The sequence below is a fragment of the Notamacropus eugenii genome, chromosome 1, assembly GCF_028372415.1.
Source record: "Notamacropus eugenii isolate mMacEug1 chromosome 1, mMacEug1.pri_v2, whole genome shotgun sequence".
In the NCBI taxonomy this organism is placed as follows: Eukaryota; Metazoa; Chordata; class Mammalia; order Diprotodontia; family Macropodidae; genus Notamacropus; species Notamacropus eugenii.
In genome coordinates, this window is record NC_092872.1 from 749,794,944 (window position 1) to 749,816,563 (window position 21,620).

Sequence of the window (21,620 nt, forward strand, 5' to 3'; positions counted from 1 at the left end):
GTAGGAGAGAGAAGGAATCTAGACAAAAGAGAGTGTAAAGGAGTGATTGAGAGTATCTGGAGAAGAGGGGAGAGGAGAGTATCAAGAGTGATCGAGAATCAAAGAAGGATGAGGATTTAGGATTAAGCCATTAGATTTGGCAATTAAGTGATCATTGGAGCTTTGGACCAAGAAGTTTCAGTTGAATGATGCAATCAGAAGCCAGAAGGAGAGAGTTGAGGAAAGGAAGAAAGGTATTCAGTGAAGAATAACTTTCTCAAAGTTTAGCCATGAAGGGAAAGAAATATATAGATTGATATAGATAGGGGGATGGTTCTTGTTTGTTCTTCATTCTCAAAGAAAGCAATGACATCAGGAAGGTGATGCCATGACTTACAAGTGGATTGGATTTAAGTGAAGGAGGGCCATGCAAAGTCACCAGCTTCACTTTCTCCTCCAGAGACATCTGGGTCCAGCGATCAGATATCAATCAGAACAACTGGAGGTGACCCCGCATGCAGTGGAAGACCTTGACCTTTTTAAGCAAAAGTCTTTCCTATGTCCCACAGATCAAGTCAAGGTTGTTGTTAATTTTGTTTGTTTTCTTTCTTTGGGGGGTTTGTCGGTTTTCTTTTGTTTTAAATAGGGAGAGATTGGTTTATTTGTAGGGAGTAGGGAAGAATCCAAAAGTTAGGGAACTATAAAAATAAGAGTGTGTGATACATTGTCAAAGAAGAGACAATGTGCTAGAAAAGATGGGATGGAATTGGATTACTTGTGCATGTAGGTAGGTTTGCCTTGGCAAGGAGAAAGGACACCTCTTTATGGGAGACAGGAGGAAAGGAGGATATAGTGCCAAAGCATTTGAGTGAGGTGAGATGAGCAAAAGGGGAAACAAGGAGATTTTACTGAAAGGCTTCAATATTTTCAGTGAAATATGAGGCAAAATTATTGCATAGGAGAGAAAGGGGTAAGCAGAATTAGAAGAAGTCTGAGAAGTGATCAAAAACTTTGGAAAAGATGTTTTATGAATGAAATAATCATTTTTGTTGGTTTTGATGAGTCATTTCAGTTGGTTTCAGCTCTTTGTGACCCCATTAGGGATTTTCTTGGCAAAGATACTGGAGTAGTTTCTCATTTACTTCTCCAATTCATTTTAGTGGATGAGGAAACTGAGGCAAACACAGTGAGGTCACATAGCTAGTATATGCCTGAGGCCAGATTTGAACTCAGGTCTTCCTGATTCCAGGCCCAGCACTCTATCCACTGTACCACCTAGCTACCAGTTAACCATTTAGGATGGTATTTAAGGACTGCCACGTTATTGTAAGTAAGTATCTAGTTGATATTATATAACATAAATTTCTAGTGGAACCAATTAGTATAGATTAATATTTTTTTCCTCCCACTGCATTCAGTAACAGAATAGGAACAAAGATAACAATTAGTGGGAGTATTCCAAAATTTATAAGGAGGCAAGGGATTGAAAAAGATACTGTAGTGTACACCAAGGGGTCCCAAAGAGGAAATGAGGAGTTTGGCCGATGCAGGGATGATACTTCAGAAATAAGTTAGGGCTGGAGTGATGGGAGGTCTACCAAAGGACAAAAAATACAACTTGGAGTCATAAGGCGGAGAAAAAGTATAGAGTGATAAAAATTATGATAAGAAAGACATTTCAGAGTTCATAAACATTGAAGTATAACATTAAAGAATGAGAACATGGTCAAGAATTCAATCATTTCTGTGGTTAATTAAAGTGGGGTAGAGGATTAGATCATAGCCAATGAATAATTTGAGCAACTGGAAAGTTGAAGTATTTAAGGGAGTGTCAATATGTACTATGATGGCAGAAGTTGTGGAGGAGAGAAAGACTGAGACAGGCATTGAATTCATTTCATGGAGGAGAGGAAAAGGTTGTCCTGGCAGTGGGTAGATAACACATACCAGGACCTTGATTAGGGGATAAATTTGGGATTATATGAACCTCAAAGAATAAGAGAGGTTCTTAAGCAATGGTGATACAAGGAGAAGCTGGAAATAGCAATGGGGAGTAAGAACTACTTGACTTCCTCTGCCACTGCTAGTAGGGAGGGAAGGGTTACAAGACAAAGCACAACTAGTTCTGGAAAGGGTAATCAGGATCCAGCATCATCAGGAAGGATCAGATCTCATTGGCATAGGATTTCCAGATAAGAACACATCCTCTACCAATGCAGGTTGGCACCTTCTCTGTAACTTGTAGTCTTCTATAATTAAGTAGAACAGAGGTGTCACATGGAGACTACAACAATTTTGCCCAAATCAGATTAAATTATAATTGGGAAACATTTAACAAAATAAATAAAAGTATAATAAAAACTAGATAACATTGCATCCTTATTCATGGAATCTTGCTTGCTCCTAGTCTCTAGGTGAGTTGGGCATCACTAGCCTAGAGCACTGAGTGTAAGTGACTTCATCTAGGTCACAAAATCAGATAAGTTCTTCATTCAGAAAAGTATGGAATTAAACAAGAAATGGAGAGTGTTGAATTGCTTCAGGAATTTGTAAAGCTTCTTTCATAACCTCAAACTTTTCCCAGAAAAAAAGGCCAGTCTTTAGAGTACCAACATCCTACTAGTGTTATGGTAAGGCTGTGAAACCTGGATTCATATGGTTCCCCAACTCACAGTTTGTGAAAATGCCAGCACTTCTAAGAGACATTTGCATTTTGTTAGGTGATTCTTGAACACTAAAAAGCCTTCAGCAGTCATAGGAAGCAAATTATAATTACTCACTCTCCAATCATCTCCATGCCAGTAGAAATTAGGACTTTCCTCCTGGCTCCCTCAGCTCTGATGGATGAGCTTCCTGTCGTATCTATCCGACATTCCCTGCAGTCTCCTTACCTCCTCCAAGAGATCCTTTCCTCCCCTTCTCCTTTCTATAACTTCATTTTATGTTGTTTCCCCCACTAGAATGAATTTCTTTTTATATATGTGTATATATGTATGTATGCATATATATATATGTATATAATTCGTTTATTTTCAGTTTTCAATACTCACTTCTACAAGATTTTGAATTCCAAAGTTTCTCCCCACCTCTCCCCTCCCCCTACCACAGGACAGCTTGCTCCCCAAACCACCCCTTTCCCCAATCTGTCCTCCCTTCTACCACCACCTTCTCCCATCCCCTCCCCTCTGTTTTCTGTACAAGATAGATTTCTATACCCCATTATCTGTACAACTTCTCTCCTAGTTGCTTGCAAAACTATTTTAACATTCATGTTTAAAACTTTAAGTTCCACATTCTCTCCCTTTCTGCCTCCCTACCCACTATCATTAAAAAAGCAAGGGATTCTATATAGGTCATACATGTGTAGCCATTCAAAACACTTCCATGACAGTCATGTTGTGAAGACTAGCTACATTTCCCTCTATCCTGTCCTGTCTTCCATTTATTCCATTCTCTCCCTTTACCTGTCTACCCACAACAGCGTTTGTTCCAATTACTCCTCTCCCCAATCTGCTGTCCCTTCTATTATCTTCCCTGTCTTATCCATATATGTATATATACACATACCTACACATATATAACACATAGACACACACACACACACACAAATATCCCCTCTAACTACTCTAATACTGAGAAAGGTCTCATGAGTTCCAAATATCATCTTTTCAGGTAGGAATGTAAACAGTTCAACTTTAATGAGTCCCTTATGGCTTCTTTTTCCTATTTACTTTTTCATGTTTCCTTGATTCTTGTATTTGAAAGTCACATTTTCTATTCAGCTCTGGTCTGTTCAACAAGCATGCCAATAGGTCCTCTACACTGAAATTCCATTTTTTCCTTTGACGTAATATACTCAGTTTTGCTGGGTAGGTGATTCTTGGTTTTAATCCTAGCTCTTTGACCTCTTAAATATCATATTTCAAGCCCTCTGATCCCTTAGTGTAGAAGCTGCTAAATCTTGTGTTATCCTTATTTTGTTTCCACAGTACTTGACTTGTTTCTTTCTGGCTGCTTGTAATATTTTCTCCTTAGCTTGGAACCTCTGGAATTTGGTTACAATATTCCTAGGAGCTTTCCTTTCGGATCTCTTTCAGGTGGTGATTGGTAGATTCCTTCAATTTCTCTTTTACCCTCTGGTTCTAGAATATCAGGATAGTTTTCCTTGACAATTTCTTGAAAGATGATATCCAGGCTCTTTTTTAAATCATGCTTTTCAGGTAGACCAATAGTTTTTATATTTTCTCTCCTGGATGTATTTTCCAGGTCTGTTGTCTTTCCAATGAGATATTTTGCATTGTCTTCTATTGTTTTTCATTCTTTTGGTTTTGTTTTATAATTTCTTAATTTCTCATAAAGTCACTAACTTCCGTTTGCTCCATTCTAATTTTGAAGGAATTATTTTCTTCAGTGAGTTTTTGTACCTCCTTTTCCTTTTAGCCAATTATGCTTTCTTATGTATTCACTTCCTCATTGGCTTTTTGAACAACTTTTGCTGTTTGGTTTAGTCTATTTTTAAAGGTTTTATTTTCTTCAGCATTTTTGGGTCTCCTTTAGCAATCTGTTTATTTGTTTTTCATTTTTTTTTTTTTTTGCATTGCTCTCATTTCTCTTCCCATTTTTTCTCTACTTCTCTTACTTGATTTTCAAAATCCTTTTTGAGTTCTTCCATGGCCTAATACCATTTCATATTTTTCTTAGAGACTTTGGGTGTAGGAGGCTTTACCTTGCTTTCTTCCTTCAGTTGTGTGCTTTGATCTCCCGACAGTTGTATGCTTTGATCCTTCTTGTTGTAAGAAAATATCTTTTCACCAAGAAAGTAATCTTCTATAGTCTTATTTTTCCTCCTTTTGGTCATTTCCCCAGCCAACTACTGGACCTCTGAGCTCCTTGTTACTTGACCTCTGAGCTCCTTGTTAAGTGGAGGGTACATTGTCCCAAGTTTTAGGAGTTTTGTGCAGCTGCTTTCAGAGAGATCTTCAGGGACCTGTAAATTCTCAGTTCCTCCAAAGTAGTATGATCAAAGGGGAGGTGTTTACTCCTCTTCTGGCCTGAACTCAGGTCTGTGAGCAATCACAAATACTCTTTTCTCCCCTGGATCTGCTAGTAGATTCTCTCTCCATGGCTGCCACCAGTTCCACCATGCCAGGGCTCTTCCTTCGCACCATAACCAGTACCCAGGATTATGACCTAGATCAGCTACTCGATTCCTTCACCATCTGTAGCCCAAGAGGTCCAAGAGCAGCTGGTCACTGCAGCAGTTGCTGCCATTACCCTGGGACTAGAGCTAGGGACAGACCAGTTCCTTCTCTGACTCCCAGCGAGAGAGATTTCCCACTGACCTTTGAATCTGTCTTTGGCATTTGTGGGTTGGGAAGTCTGGAAACTGAGGAGCAGTGGTTCAGCACCCTGAGATCTGCTCCAGTCCCATCTGTGCCAGTAAGGCCCACACTGGGCTGTGCTCCACTCAAAGCCCAGAGCAATAGACCCCTCCTGTCAGTCTTCCAAATTGTCTTGGGCTGGAAATCTGTTTTATTGTCATTCTGAGACTTCAGCTACTCTAGAATTTGTTTAGAGTCATTTTTTCAGGTATTTTAAGGGGTTTGGGTGGAGAGCTCAGGCAGGTCCTTGCTTCTACCCTTCCATCTTGTCTCTACCCAACAAGAATAAATATAAACTCTTTGTGAGTAGCTTCTGTCTTGTTTTAATAAGTATCTCCAGAATTTTGCAATGAAACATTGAATAAATGTTGTATCTCTAATATAGTGAGAGTAAGGTAAGGAAATAGATATTTGGGGCAAGGTGCTTAGCCCACTGTCCCTCATATCCATCCCCCCTCTTCTGGTAAGGCTGAAGTCAAAATACATTGCTTCCCTGTTTCCATCCTACTGCAGATGACAAATTCATTTGCAAGAGTATCTAGAAAAAGGCATCTTCCCATGCTGGCAGCAACCCAGCTATAAAATGTATTGATTCAGAGAGCTAGCAGGTGGCACTCCTCATCCACTAGAAATCAACAAGGAAAGGAACACAGGGGATTTTTTTCTCCTCTAAAAGAATTTCAGGGATTAATGAGAAGCCTGGGGAAAGTTCTTCTGGGAGCCTCTGAAATCATACCTGAGAAATGCTGCCTATCTCGCCCCTCCCCCCCATTAAGACTCTAAGCATGGAAGGATGGAATTCAGATATTAATAAGAGAACCAGTATGAAAAGAGAGTATTGGAGAATAGAGTTCTGTACTGAGGGTCAACATGTTGATGCTCTGCTCCTGACTGCCACAAGAACCAGTTATGACCTTAGATAAGTCTCTTCCCTTCTCAGTCACCATTTGCTCATCTATAAAATGTCTGGCCTGAAAAATATACCATTAGGTTTTCTTCTTCATGAGAAAATTATATTACTGAGATTCTGTTACTATATACTTGAGTGCTGTAGGATTTCAGAAAATTGTCAGTTCCATGACTTAAAGCTCAGAATTTATCTCAGAATAGTTATCAGGCACGTAGGGCAGGAACAGAGCTATTAGCACCCATGCCTCATTGACAAGTGGAAAGTGAAATTCTGTTTGGAATTGTGCAGAGTATTTCTGCCTTTGCATTCTGTTGTTTAGCAGCAGCTGGGACCTGCATCAGAGCACCTGTATCCTGTTATGGAGCTAATGCATCCTACTATTCAGCAAAGCTCAAACTTAATGATTCATGCATATATGCATTAAGCTGCCTCAAACAAAGAGGTAAAGAAACCCAACTGGCCTCAGTCTGAGAACAGGACATCTTATAAACTCCCTTAGCACCATGAGATGAGTGATCTGCTGGTCACATATTCACAAACTCTGATGAGAATACCATAGAGATGAACAACCAACCATAATACGTTATTTAACTCTCACTGCAGGTCCTGGTCATTCATGATACCTCCTGGTTGGGTAAGCCTGCTCTCTTCCTCAGAAATGGCATTATAGGAGTCCAGGATGTCTATATTCAATTCCATTCAGCAAACATTTATCAAATACCTTCTCTGTATGAGATAGACTGTTAGGTGCCAGGAATACAGAGATGAAATCAGAGAAGAAATCTATTCATAGGGAGCTTAGAGTCTAGTGCCTATGTCTCTCCAAGAAACTCTAAAAGATTTAGCATGGCATTGTGGATAGAGTATTGTCCTGGGATTCAGGAAGATCTGGATTTGCATATGACTTTAGACAATTAATTTGCTGAACAAAACAAAACCTAGCCTTAGGTTTTTAATAGCTGTGTGACCCTGGGCAATTATTTTAAATTCTCTGAATCTCTGCTTTCTAACTAAATACAATGAAATGTAATAGTAGTAAATGTAAAGTCATATCTGGGTTCAAAAATCAACTTTGTAAGTATATCTGAAAAAGAACTCTGTATTTTAATGACCTACAAGCCCAATATGAATTGATAGTATAATATTGCAGTCAGGAAAATGAAGTCTTATATAGAATACCTTGAAGATGTAAAAATGGGGGTGGTTCCTCCCTCTTGTCTTCACACACACACACACACACACACACACACACACACACACACACACACTCTGCTCTCCTCATCCCACATCTCAAATACTATGTTCACTTTAGAACATGATATTTGAGAAGACTTTCCAAGCTAGAGAAACTCTAGAGAAGGGAAACCAAGATGATGAAGGGATTCAAGTTCATGCCATATGAGAATTGTTGAAACTAGCTGAGGATGTTTACTTTGGAGAAAAAAAATAATTGATATGGTAGATAAATCCTCCTCTTCTCTGCTCTCTCAATGGCTGTCAACTGGTTCTACTTGACCCCAAAAAGCTGAATGATGAAACAAAGGAATGAAATGGACAAAAGAAAAAGGAAAGAAACTATAAGCTCGATATCAGGAACCTATCCCTAAGATCTGTTGTTGCTGAGTTTTTCTGAGTCTTTTTGACAGATACTGGAGCGCTTTGCCATTATTTCCTTCTCCAGCTGATTTTATAGAGGAGGAAACCGAGGCAAACAGGGCTAAGTGATTGGCCCAGGATTACACAGCTAGTAAATGTCTGGGCATAGATTTAAGTTCAGGAAGATGAGTATTCCTCACACCTGGCCCAGCCCTCTATCCATTGCACCATCTAGCTGCCCTAAGAAGTGGTGTTTTCCAAAGGTAGAAGCAGCTTCCTCAGGAGAGGGTCTGTCAGCAAAGACTAAATGACCATTTGTCCAATATGGTATAGAGGGGAATTCTCCTTCAGTTCCAGTGTCCTAATTCAGTTCTATGATTTTCTGTGACCTGAACTAGCAAGAAGGTGGACATCACAAATAGCAATTGTTACAATTTCCCAATTTGTTGAGCTCAGATGAATGAGATGCTCCTATAAGATGAACTGGACTTAGCACTGAAGCTGCTTTACCTTTCCCTGCCAGCCTAATTGGGATGTAAGTAAGTGGATTTTTTTTAAAAGATCACTATCTACTTCAATGTTACAGTTTTCTCTTTTAAAAAATGGACTATTTCTTTTCATGTGCCATCATAGGCTGAAGTCTCCAGAAGTCATTAACTGTGATCGTAGTACTTCGTCTCCACCATTTGGGCAAGGAATAGATTTCTTAATAAAAGCTGGGAGACATGATTAAAAGTGGTTAGTATATATTTGCATTGCGTTTAAACTCTGCACATCCAAAGGCCCCTAAATAGATTCTGTACACTAATAATTATACTTGATAAATGGGAGCATAGCATCATTATCCTGGAACAGAGGAGTGATTTGGAAATTATTTTTGCTTCCCTCTGACAGTTTATATGTCTGCAGTGGATTAAACTCTCCCCCCAACACTTCAAGATAAATAGAAACTGAATTCGATAAAACAGTTCTTCTATAGTTTTGGTGTTACCAAGTTACATTCATTATAGCAGGGGAAAAAAATGATACAAGGGAAAAATGCACATGAGAATCCTCTCTAGTGGAAGAACTGAGATCATTAGGAGCTCGAAATGCAAATGAATTCAGACTTAGAAAACCTAAATCTATTCAGCAGATGCTATCAACCAGGAGATATTTAGTGCTTTATCATTCACAATCTCCCTCCCAGGATCAAAGTCTGATCCCCAGTGCTAAATTTATTAGTATTTTAAACATCTGTTTCTGTCTTGATTTAATTTACTAGACCTGATGCATTGTTAATTGAAATGCACATATAGGGCATTCAGCATCTTAATTGTCTAAAAGAAGTCTGATAATGAAACCAAGAGATAAGGGATGGTTCAGAAACAAGGTGCAGTTCTGAATAAAGATGAATTTCCAGGGCTTTCCACTGAATTTTCTTACCCAATATTTATTCATATTTCATCTTTCTTTCTGATGACTTGAGGAAAATCTAAGAATTGGAAGGGATGTTAGGGGTCTAACTCCTAGTCCAAATAATCCTTGACTAATAATATACCCTGAAATATCTTTGTTCAGCCAACTATGGCTGAAAGTCCCCAGTGAGTTGGTACCTTACAAGGCAATCCATGCCACTTTGGGTATGCATACTAAGTAGAAAGTTATTGTGGATGATTTCTTTATGTTGAAATCTGTCTCTCTGTAATTTCCCTACATTGCCCCTACGTCTTCCCAGTAAGACCCAACACAAGTTTCAGCCCTCTTTATCATTCACATTAACTTAAGACCCCAAGAACAATAAAATCCCAGGGTTGGACAGAGCCTTGCAGGTTCTTTAGTGAAACTTTCTGTCTTACATTTGGGAGTAATAGTCAAAGGATCTATAAAATATGGCCTCTTGACTCAGATCACAACCCTTCAGTAAGCTAATGCACATACTCTATGAGAATTCCTATGAGAAATATATGATAAATGATTGAGTGAGCGGTTATGAACAAAACTCACTGCCTTTCATCACCTCAGAACAGCAATAAACATGCCAAGCATGGTAAAAGAAAAACAACCATAACAGGCAGAAAAGTGGAAAAAATATTGTCAGTCAGTCAAGGAATATTCATTAAGCACTTATGTGCTTATGTGGCATGCACTGAACTTGATGGTACAAAGAAAGGTAACAAACAGTATCTTCTTTCAAGGACCACACATTACATGAACAATAGACTGGATGTAAATAGATATATCTAGTTTTATAAAACAAATATACAGAGTAGGTGGAAGGTACTTTCAGAGGATAAGGGGCAAGCAGCTGGGGAGAGTGAGGAAACTCCTACCCCAGGAGGTGATTCTTGAGCTGAACCATTAAAAGAAACAAGGGGTTATAAGAGGTGATGGTGAGGGAGAGCATTCCAGGCATAAGGAAGAGCTAAGGCCAAGGCATGGAAGTGGTGGGGAGAATTGGTGATATAAGAAACACAGATACTTCTGGGCAAGAAAAAAAAAAGACTGATGAAAGTATATAGAAAAAATGTTTCTAATATAATGAATAAATACTATCAATTAAAAGATATTTATTTTTAAGAAAGGATCAATTTAGCAACAAGGGAAGAAAAAGCAATTAGACACCCAGAAAAAGGAGTTAACCTACCACAGGAACATTTTGAGTAGATAAAGATTAAATAAGAAACAAGGAAAGATGTAGCATGTGTAAAATTGGATAAGAATACTAAAGAGCTAACAGAGATAAATGGAATTTGAGGAGATAATCTGAAAATAAGTTGTTTTCTAGGAAAAAAAGAAAGTATCTGAAATAAATTCCAGAATAAAATCTGCCAGACACATTGGCATGGTGGGACAAGTACAAAATGTAAACTGACAGAATTCAGGACCCCAAGAGGAACTCCAAGTTTTATTCAGTAGGAAATAGAGTTGTACCACACCAAAGTTGCAGTTTCGGATTGAGAATCTTGCCCTAATGTAGGCCAAATCAATTCACATATCAAAAATAAACATAAATGTGAATCATCCAGGATTGTTCAATGATAATTTTAAAGGAAAGAAAATTTTGGAATGTATTATATCAAAAGGCAAGGGAAATTGACTTTGTCTATCCTACAAAATTGAGAACGCTCTTTCATAAGAATATAACAATAGTCCAGGCAATACTAAGAGTCTTACATTCTTTCCTTCAAAAAAATCAAGAAACTGGGCAAGGATTTTGACTTGAAAATATACCTGAAGCATAAATGTCAAGAGTTAAGTACACTTTTTACCAAAAGCTGAGAAAGTGCCAACTCAGGGCTTATATTTTATAATGAGAAAGAGCCATTGTTTCTTTGAGGTTCCATCTTGTTGATGGGTCATAAAAAACACTATGGGCTAGGAATCAAGAGGTAATTCTAACAAGCGGAAAAAGAACATAAAGAAGAGGTTGGAGGAGGGAAAGATGAGGGAGGGAATTAATTACTATTTCTTGAACTCAGGCACCAGGGGTCAAGTTAAAAAGGAGAAAAGTACAGGAAAAGGGCAATTTGGGAAGGGAAATTACTACGTACATGGTCTAGTCAGGGTAGTGAGAAAAGATTATTTCAAGGAAATCAGATTCTGGTGATTGATGTCTCGTATGTTCTATGCACGACAGTTTGTGTCCTAGGGCAGATACTAAGGTTGTGTTTTTGTACAAAGCAAGGCTTACTGTTCTTTGTTCAGTACACCAGTAAGGCTATGATCCCGTCAGTGTGTATGTCTGTGTGTGCCCTCCAGTCTACCTCATATCACTACCTCATAGTCCATACGTACTATCTCCTTCTGAGTGGCTCTTTTTCACTCTAAATTTTTCTGCATATAACACATTTAGGAGTCTTCCTCTTAGATTCTTAACATTAGATCTGTTCCAATGACCAGTCACAGCGCGCGCTCGCTCTCACTCTCTCTCTCTCTCTCTCTCTCTCTCTCTCTCTCTCTCTCTCTCTCTCTCTCTCTCTCTCTCTCTCTCTCTCTCTCTCTCTCATCGCTGTCATATAATAAGACAAGTTTTCCTGCTTTAAATGTCAGAACAAATGCAGATCTTCAGAACTGGAAGGAAATGAAGAAGAGATCTTTGTCTAATTCATGCCTTCACAAGGTATTTGCAAAAAAGTCATCCAAAGACTTTTTGAAGACTACAAGTAAAGGAAAATATGCTATCTTCTGAAGCAACTTATTTCACTTTAAATTCATGAATTGCTACAAAATCTGTTCTCTAATCAAGACTAAAGTTATCTTTGCAACGTCCATCCTCTTTACTTCCGTCCCAGATAAATTCCCTGTCTAGAATATTCCCTTCTCCCCCTGCTGGAGTACTATTCAATTCCTTCCTACACCCATAGCTTTGTAGTTCCCCGTTATATTTCGTCTTCTATTAGAATGTGAGCTGCTTGAGAATGGGATTATTTTCTTTTCTTCTATCTGTACCCCCAGAGTTTAGCATAGTGCCTGTAACATGGTAAGCATTTAATAAATGCTGTGTCTCTGTCTCATCTATCTATCTATCTATCTATCTATCTATCTATCTATCTATCTATCTATCTATCTAATCTGTCTGTCTGTCTGTCTGTCTATCTATCTATCTATCTATCTATCTATCTATCTATCTATCTATCTATGTATTGTTTCTAACTTCAAATCTTGGGATAAAGTAGAACAAATCTAGGAAAATCTCTGATTATAGAATCCTAGCTCTGATTTTTTTCTAGCTATGTGACTATGGAAAAATCCTAAAAATTCCTTGGGCCTCAATTGGTTTGTTTTTGTTTTTTCCATAGATTGAGGAGAGATGGATTTAACCTCTGAAGTATATTCTACCACTATATCTATGATTGTATGATCCTATGATAAGTCCAATGCCTCTTTCATATATAGATCTGCAAAGTCAATAATCAATTAGCTATAACATTTGTTAAGTACCTTCTGTATGCCAGCCTCCATACTAAGCACTAGGGATAGAATATGAAAAAATAAAGACAATCTCTTCTAGCAAAAAGTTTAAAAATCTATGGAAGGAAAGCTACACACAAAAGGAAGCTGAAAAAGTGTGTGGGGAGAGAGAGAAGGTACCCATCACAAGGACATACAAGCCACAAAGTTGTGAAGTCAGGTACAAAATGAGTTACCTGAGCTGAGCTATCTCCTCAAATGGAGGTTTGGCATTCATGACTCCACCCACCAATCAGAGGGGAAGCATGTAGTGAAGAGGTGGCCCACCAAAGCCAATAGAATCATGAACAGTAAAGTTTTCCCAATAATGAGTTTCCTGAGACATAGTAAAGTCAGAGATTTCCCAGAGTAATGTAGTCAGATGACAAATGAGGAGAGACTTGACTTGGAAATAGACATGTTCTCCTAAGTCTTCTCTAGTTTAAATATCACAATCCCTTCCACAGCTCATCATATGACACGAACCCAAGATCACTTTGGTCACTCTTCTAGATGTTTTCAAATTTCAAATCTCCTTTAAAAAATACTTTACTCAGGACTGATTGTGATATTTTAGAAGTGATCCAAGTGGTCTGACCAGGGCAAAACACCATGGGACTAGCATCAGTCTTTTGCTTAAGACCATGCCTCCCTTAAGATAATTTAAGAAAAACGCATTTGGGTTTTCTTTTTGGTGCCATAAAACACACCATATATATCTATTTATGTGTATGTGTATTTGTTTGTATGTATGTATGCACACATATATACACAGATATATGTATATATATATGTATATATTACATATCACATACAAAGATAGCCATGGAGACAGAAAGAGATAGAAAGACAGAGGCAGAGAGGACAGAGATCACCTGCAGTCCAATAAAAATCTCAAGTTTGTTTTCAGAAAAATAGCAGTTAATCCTATGCTTATAAACTTGATTTTTAAGTAAAGAGCAATACACCATTCTATTTACGGATTTGGGGATTGAACTTGTGATTTCATTTGTATGGAGAACTTCTGGGTGAGGGAGTTACATCTACCAATTCAGGACCTTCTCTGCAATTCAGAGACTGACCTAGAGCACTGAGAGTTTAAAGAACTTGCCTAGGGTCACACAGCCAGAATATCTGAGAAGTAGTACTTGAATCTGGGGCACCTTGGCCAACCCTCTCTCCCCAATACTCTATTCTGCCTCTTTACTTTTACCTCTAGTAAATTTCACCTTACTAGATTCTACCCAATGTTTTAGCCTCTCAAGACTATTTCACATTTGGACTCCATCATGTAGCATATTAGCGATCCCTCTCTGCTTTCTATCTGCCAGCTTGATAAGCAGAATATCTTTGCATTTATCCAAGTCATTGATAACAATATTAACTAGCATAGGGACCAGAGAAGATCCTTTGGTCTTTCAGTGGAAACTTCCTTCCAAGTTGACATCAAGACAGAAATGATTATTCAATGGGCCCAGAAGTTCAAGTGCTCTGAAAGCAAATAAATGCACAATTGTATTCACTGTAGCTTTTACTAAATAAAAACAGTTTGGGAGATTTAATCAAGTACTTTGGTGAAACCTAGGTAAAAATAAATAAAAAGACAGGATTGTGCTGGAACCAGAGCATATTACTCATTGGAGTCAATTGTTGTGTTCAGTGTGAGCATTTGGCCCATAGAAAGAGCAAACCCTCTGAATCAGGGCTTGATTTATTATTTTACTGATTGTCTAGAATTAAGAAAGTGATGGAGAAAAAGTTAATAACACAGATTCAGCTTAAAAGTACATCATACATAAATCTTTTTTCCAGAGTTAGTTGTTAAACATTTAACAACACATCAAAATGTAAAGCATTCTTTTGACCCATCCATTTAGAAACTATGTCCAAAAACTGAAAACAGACAAGTGTAATATGACCAGTTCTTTTAAAATTATGATCAAATATTGTATTAGAAACAACATTGAATGTCAAAACAAAGAGACTACCTTGCTTAGTATCTTTGAGCTAATTAATTTTAGTACGCAATCTTAATACATTTTAGTCTCTCCCACAAAGTCCTCACTAGGACTTTTTTGTGCTTTCATACATTCACTTTCCTTCATGTGATAGTGCTTCATATACACTCCTTTCTTCTCATTTTGCTTTGCCCACTTTGCGCCCTAGGAGTTTTGCTATGTTTCACATAATTCTAGGCATTCGTTGCATTATAATATTCAATTTCATTCATATACCTGTGATTTATTTAATCATTTGCCTATCATAGAGCATTTAGACTATTTCCAGAAGACTTTGGTTTGTTGTAATTGTTGTTTGCCATTAGCGATAGCGCTGCTATGAAACATTTTTGAATAAACAGTATGCTCCTGGTGAAGTCTCCCCTTTAAGCCAACCCTAGGTTCTCAACCCTATATGGCCTTAAGAACTGGACAATGTTATTGTTCATGATTCTATTGGCTTTGGTGGACCACCTCTTCACTACCTGCTTCCCCTCTGATTGGTGGGTGGAGTCATGAATGCCAAACCTCCATTTGGGGAGATAGCTCAGCTCAGGTAACTCATTTTGTACCTGACTTCACAACTTTGTGGCTTGTATGTCCTTGTGATGGGTACCTTCTCTCTCTCCCCACATGCTTTTTCAGCTTCCTTTTGTGTGTAGCTTTCCTTCCAAAGATTTTTTTAAGCTTTTTGCTCAAAGAGATTGTCTTTAATTTTTTATATTCTATCCCTAGTGCTTAGTATGGAGGCTGGCATACAGAAGGTGCTTAATAAATGTTATTGCCAATTGATCGTTGACTTTGCAGATCTATATATGAAAGAGGTATTGGACTTATCATAGGATCATACAATCATAGATATAGTGGTAGAATATACTTCAGAGGTTAAACTCATCTCTCCTTAATCTATAGAAAAAATAAAAACAAACAAACTGAGGCCCAACGAATTTTTAGGATTTTGTATCCCCAGCATTTAGCACAGAGCCCGGTACACAGTATGTATGTTAAAGAAAGGTCCTTACTGACTGACCACAATCAGGAATACTTAATACACTTCTTATGATCTATCTGACCTTGGACAAGCCACGTATTTTCTCTGGGTCTCAGTTACCTTGTCTATAAAATAAAAGCATTGAACAAGATAACTTCTAAGTTCCCATCCTGATCTAAATATATGATCTTATGATCCTCTGACTGAAACCCAGCAATCACTCCACACCACCGTGCCTCTTTGCTTACTTGCTGCTTTGTTACCTACAAAATCTAGCATGGGATTAGCTTTTTTTTATTATTTGTTTTGGTTTGGTTTTTGGTCAAGACCTATAATTTTATTGGGATGAGGGAACTTCTGTCATGGAAACCTTTTCAACTGTTGTAAAGTAGTAATTCATCTGTAATGTATAAATCTGGATGATTTCCCTGTGGGGACCTAAAAGATTAATTGGTTTGTCTAAAATCACATAGCTATTATGTATCCAAGGCAACTCTTGAACCAGATTGGTCCTGACTCCAAAGTTGAACCATCATCCACCATGCCATGTTAGCTCTCATGCCTTGTACTTAGTCGTACAGTTTTAATAAATGTTTGTTTAACTGAATAACCATTAGAAAACCTCAGGCATGTTTGGTTTTTCCTCTAGGGGACAACTTATCAAGGACAAAGGCAGGAATCAAACAGGAGTGAAAATGAATGATGGTGTGAATGTTTCACCAGCAGAGGGAGAATCTTTGCAAATGCATTAAACCATCGAGATGAGCAAACAATGTTCACCTGTTTTGATGCAATGGCTCAGTCTATGGACTGCAAATCTAGGCTTTCCTTAACTGTATGATGACAGTCTTTTATTTCTGCTAGGTAACAGAGTCAACCTGAGGCAAAACAAAGTTTATCATTTGTGCCACCCCACTGTTTTAGCATAGAAACATAGAAGGATGTACCTGGAAGCTGCCTTAGAGCTTTAGTACATAACGTGGAATTGCTGAGTGAAGAGAGGCCTTAGAATGTAGAGTTAGATTGGATCATATAATATAGAATGAAGAATATCAGAGCTAGGAGGGATCTTAGAACATAGAACATAAAATGTCAGAACTGGAAAATACCTTAGAATTGACCTAGATAGAACCTTAGAATATATAATATAAAATATCAGGGCAGGAGGTCTAAGAATATGGACTAAATGGTGTAAGAAGTGGGAGGGCCCTTTGGACATGGAAATTTGGTGTTTGTATTAGAAATAATAGAACAACATCAGGAATGGAAAAGGCTTTAGAGATCTCCTCCTGTTCAAATTCCTCATTTTCCAGATCAGAAAACTGAAACTAGACCCTTAGTTCATTCCCCGGTGTCCTATTAAAGACTACTATCAGGAAAAGTTCTTTTCCTGGTCCCTCTGAAATCAGAGTTGCAGGCAAAGACTTTGCCTTAGTTCTGTTGTCTAGTGGTAATGATTAAGCCATATTTACTTCCACTCAATAATATGCCCAGCTCCTAGGACCTGGGGAATTGTCTAATCTGGAATTAACATGTTGTAATTGAGTGACTATGATATAAAGCCCATGAAAGTAATTTACACAGATTACTACAGCCATCATTTCTCACTTGCTTTATGGCCCCCTGGACCAATCCCATGGATTTGGATCGAAAAGTAAGTTGATGAACCTCAAACTTCAAGCACTTAATATTCCCTTCAAATCTTCACTCTCTTTCTCACTTTCCCTCCCTTTCAAGCACTATAAATAACATCTTTTTCTCATCAAAATGTACAAAGCATGTCAAAAACACCGGGAGATATACCGTTATGAATCCTTTATTTAATAGATCTTCAGAACAATGACGCATGTGTGATATAGCACTAAGCCATGGCCTACCAGAATGAAGGTGTCCAGAGAGAAATATAGTGTGCCAGGTACCCCATTATTGATCTCCAAGTCTGCCAACTGGGTTGTATTTTTTGTCACCAAGAACTGAATTTTTCAAATGAAATATATATATATATGTACATATATATATTTATAATGAAGATATGGCCTTCTGTGATGAAGGTAAAGAGATTCTAGTCACAGAATAGGAGAGGTGAAGAGATCTTAGAGATCATCTCTGTCTTGTTTTCTTGTGTGGCATAAGAGGAAACTGAGGCAAGAAGAGGTGAATTGTCAAGGCTATAGAGTTAGAAAGTGGCAAAAGTAAAATTCAAACATTTTTACTCTGAGGGGAAAACCAGTTTCCTTCTGATTTATTGAGGTTCCTCCCCATGGCCTATCCCTGCCTCCAGCTTTTTCCTTCTTCTTTTAATTGCCCTGATCACTTAGACTGATCCACTGAGTTCAGCATCTTTGAAATTAGTATCTACTATCATGATTGCATAGATTATCTTAAGACCTCTACCTGTCTTTCTATATTATGCATGATTTGATCCTTGATATATTAATTATTAACATTAATTTATATTAACATTATGTGTTATTATATAAATATATTAATTTTTATTCTTGTCTAGCTATAGGCAGCTAGGTGGCACAGTGGATGACTTGGACTCAAGGAAGACCTGAGTTCATATACTACCTCAGATACTTACTAGGTATGTGGCCCTAGGCAAGTCATTTCATCTCTCAGCCTCAGTATAGTCTGCTGTGAAATGGAGATAATAATGGCATTTATCTCAAAGAGTTATTGTAAAGATCAAATGAGATAATAAATGTAATGTACTTTGAAAACCTTAAAGCATCAGATCAATGCTAGGAATTATTATCATCTCCTGTACATCACTGTCCACAATCAATTCAAGACATTTAAGTGTCCAGTGCTAAGCACTGGGGATACAAAGATATAAAGTTTTCCTGGCATTCAAGGATACCATAAATCTAATAGAAGTGTTTTTTTAATTTTGCCTTGCCATACCTTACCTTGCCTTGTTTTTATTTTGATTTTGCTGCTTTCTACCACATCTGATACAGGAGTTTTATTTGAACAATTTTCTCCCTACCCTCCATTTTCAGTTTAAAAGTCTCCTTAATCTGGTCAACAGCCTGCAGAAAAATACACCATTCAATTCAATTCAAGAAACATTCAATAAGCTCTGGTTAAGCACCAAACACTGAGCTCAGTGCTGGTATACAAAGACACCTACAACAAAGACCAACTGTGAAGAAACAGACTCCTTACAAGAGTGAAAGACAAGCACACAGAGGGCCCTTTTCCAAAAGAGTGTGAGATAAAAGTCAAAGAGCTATCCATCCAAAATATGATGAGAAACTTGAGGCAGGAGAGTCCTTCTTCCAGGGAATCTTGGGGGGTAGGGAAATAAAAGTACAAACTCAAGGGTTTGGAAAATGTGTGTAGGGATAAGAGGAGAGAAGAGTTGGCATGACTGTAACAGCAAGCACCCTAACACACCCAGCCTGATAGCACAGGTCCTTTGATATGCTTTATAAAGGAAAGACAGCTTCAAAGCTTTAATTAAACACATACAAGTCATTCACTAGTTCAGGTGAAAGATCAACACCCTGAACATGGAGAAAATACTAGCAGAGAAATTAGCAGAAAGATCAACAGATAGGGCTCCAACTCTCTGACAAAGTAATCCAACCACCTACATACACCACCAGATGAGGGATCACCAATATCTGAGTGGGGGAGGCTCTTAACAAACAGCTACTCAAAATCCCATCCAGGGAATCAAAAGCTACCTCTCATAAGTGAAACCCCCAAAGTAAAATACCAACCTCCCAGTATATATATAGTTTTCAATTAATAGACTCAGAGCCAGAAGATATCAGAACCCAAGTGATTCAACACAGCTATGAATCACCTTTCAGAGGTTTCCAATTTGCCCAAAACCTAGGAAACTGAACTCCAAAAAGAAAACAATAAAAATCCCACTTTGCTTGCTCTTACAGATTTCAAGCTTACCAATGTGAGAAGACAATAGTACTATTAAAAGAAAAAAGAGAAGCTGGAGAGGACAGCATTGGAAGGGGGAGTTGATGAGCTCAGCTCTGAACAAGTCCTATTAGAGATACATACAAGGGGAGCTGTCCAGCAGACAATTGGAAATAAGGAACTGAGACACTATGTAGAAAGGTTGTGGAGCGGCAAAGATTTGAGATTCATCTTCCTAAATGCAAGGATGGCATCTACGGAAATGGATGTATTAAATCCCCAAAGGAGTAAACACAGAGGAAAAAAGAGTTGAGGAAATCAGAAATTCATAATTCACCAAGAGAATTTAATTTTTATCATATCCCTTGTTGTTTCTATCTTTATCTAAACCCTGTACCTGATATAGACACTACCAACAACAGGCTAAAGGAAGAGTCTTAAAAAAAAACAAACCAAAAACCAAAGAAAAAAACACCTATAAGGATCAGACTTGTAAAATGATCCCTTATGTTTAAAGACTTAATATTTATGAAAGTAAACATGTAAACTAAGGTTAAGAGTGCTTTTCTAAATTGGCATTGATTCCATTATTTCATTCTTTATTTCAGATTTAAGCCTTATAAAGAGAAACACTTTACTTTTACTATTTACAGTTATCAGGTAATGTAAGTTACCAGACTGTTGTTTTGATCTATTAAAAAAATTCAAATATCTAAGAAATCAAAAATTACAAATTTTAAAGTACCACACAAGGCAGAATTGGAAAGGTTTTTGTTTGTTTGTTTGTTTGTTTTGTTAAACATGCATTAAAAAACCAGAAAATGTCTGGTTTTGCAAAGGATGAGGGCAAAACAACACAATTTATAAAATGCTAAACCCAATTTTTGGAACATGTTATTCCACCATGCTCAAGTCCTATATATCCCATTAGAATTGTTTACATTTGGCACATATATTTGACATACATAATCATCTGATCCTGTTGCAGTCTCAAAATTTTCCACTCCAGCTAATTCTCCCCTTAAGAGGATGAAATACTTTAAGAATCTAATCCTAAACATGAATATATACTATTTGTAAATATATGACTTTTATCCCCTAGGTTTGGTGGCTATATAGGTAAAAGATGTTTACTTAGCTTCAGTTGTTAGAGACAACAAAAGACTTGGGATGGGATATGGAAAGATACTAAGTCCTTAATCTCAGATTGTTTATGGAGAGCTGTATATTTATCAGAGAAGTCTACCTGTAAATTTCATGCACTTCAGGAAGTGTTCTAGACACAGGTATTAACCCCACTTTAAACAATAAGCCTAAGTAAAATTGGGGCAGTGGTGCAGTGAGTGGAGTGCCAAGCCTAGAGTCAGGAAGACAAGTTCAAATCCAGCCTCAAACATTTCCTAGCTTTATGATCCTAGGCAAGTCATTTAACCCTGTTTGGCTCAGTTTCCTCATCTATAAAATGAGCTGGAAAAGGAAATGGCAAAACCACTCTAGAATATGTTTTAAAAAAAAATGGCATCACAAAGAATCAGATACAACTGAAATGACTGAACGACAAAAAAAGTAAATTTGGATTTCCTTTGAAGTAACATGGGATAATTCATGTTACTCTCCTCTAAGATAATTACTTACACAGAATTTTATTTCTTTATAAAAAAAAAAGAAGAAAACATTTCTGGCTTCATTAATTAGTAGAGTTATATGTCCTACAAGCTTTTTTGCATCATTATGGCTCTTTCCATATTATTTTGTGATAACTGAAGCATGCCTTATGGTAATATGCATGAGTACGTTTACTAATAAGTAGATGGCAAGTTAAGGAACCTATATCTCATTATTTTAACTCAGATATTTATTCAACAACAAATACTTTACAGGTAACTTGTGTTGATTGCATGTATTTGCTATGAAATGAAAGAGGAGGGACAAAATTATGGGGGAGT